Source organism: Nanorana parkeri, unplaced genomic scaffold, assembly GCF_000935625.1.
Source record: "Nanorana parkeri isolate BGI_ZX_2015 unplaced genomic scaffold, ASM93562v1 scaffold942, whole genome shotgun sequence".
Classification (NCBI taxonomy): Eukaryota; Metazoa; Chordata; class Amphibia; order Anura; family Dicroglossidae; genus Nanorana; species Nanorana parkeri.
Window position 1 is genome coordinate 582,196 of NW_017307210.1, and position 1,383 is coordinate 583,578.

The window sequence follows — 1,383 nt, forward strand, 5'->3', positions numbered from 1 at the left end:
CCACTAGAGGGAGCCAAGGAGCATCCATCTAGTGGCGGGAATGCTGTGCCGACATCATTCGCTCAGCGTGTAGCTGGGGAGAAGATTTATAAACGGGCCCCTAAAACTTTCCCTTTTTTACCTTTTCAAATAATTTTAAGCTACATCATGCTTTTACTTACATGACTGTCTGCTGCAGACATCATGGAGGGAAGTCCCTACTATGGTGCTACTGATTTGTAAGGCCAGGGCAGCCATCAGGAGGGTACGGCCGATACTCATGTAAGGGGCCTCGGGGGCCCGCCCGGGTCCCTTACATGACTATAGGCCGACGGTGAAGGGCGAGGAGGCCTGGCCCTAGCAGCGCAGGGCCCCAGCATTGCCGCTCCAGCGGCTTCGAGACAAGCTGGGGCCAGGCCTGCTCGTCTGATGTCGGACTGGCCGGAAGTGACGTCACTTCTGGCCGGTCCGGCGGCAGACGAGGCCATGTGTGCAGGGAAGAGGAGCTGGGAAGGGAGGGAGGAAGGAAAGGAGGGAGGGGTGGGCTCTGCAGGGTCACTCTCAGGTGGGTCCTGTGTCCAGCGTGTCACTAAGACCTGCGTCCGGGAGGGGGGGGGGGGCCAAAGCCGTGTAAGGGGCCCCAAAATTTCTGATGGCTGTGAACCCGCAACAGGAAGTGTCGCTACTGGCAGGATCTCCAGGTCAGAACCTTTGCAACAGAGTCACCAGAGACAATTTGCTTAAAGTGGAACTAAACTCAGGTTTTCAACCTTCTATCATCAGCAAGCACATAGTACATACGGGATTTGATCAGCCGCAAAATCCTCCAAAGCTTCCCCATTGCTGAGATATCTCTGTATTTACTTCTGACTACGTCATTCGCACATGCGCATCCTGGCCACGCCGAGATCTGCAGAGCGCCTTGCCATGACTACATCATCATCTGTCTCCAGCAAGGTGCTCTGCTCCCATGATTCTCCTCTTTCTTTCCGAAACCCCCATGTGACCAGCGATGTAATAGGGGGTTAGGAAGCACTCGATGACATGTCATGGCACCATGGTAACTTGGCATGCAAAGCAAGGCTTGACTCCCTTTTTGACTGCGCATGCGCAACATTTCTCAATGATATCCGTTGAGGGTGGAAGCAGGGTCCTCGGATGTATATGGAAGAAAGCATCAAAGATGGCGCCCGCTTCAACGTAAGCGGGGAAAAAAAGGCCTACACCCCAAAACCCAGCATGTGTTTGACCTTGTGAGTGGTTTTTGTGGCAGCAGAAACCAGAGTTTACTTCCGCCTTAAGAAAATTGTATGCAGGGAGGCATGATGCCAAACCTACCGAAAGGTAGATTTTGGGGGTTTGCATAGATGTTAAGCATTGTGTGGCATAAAATTATTTTCAATG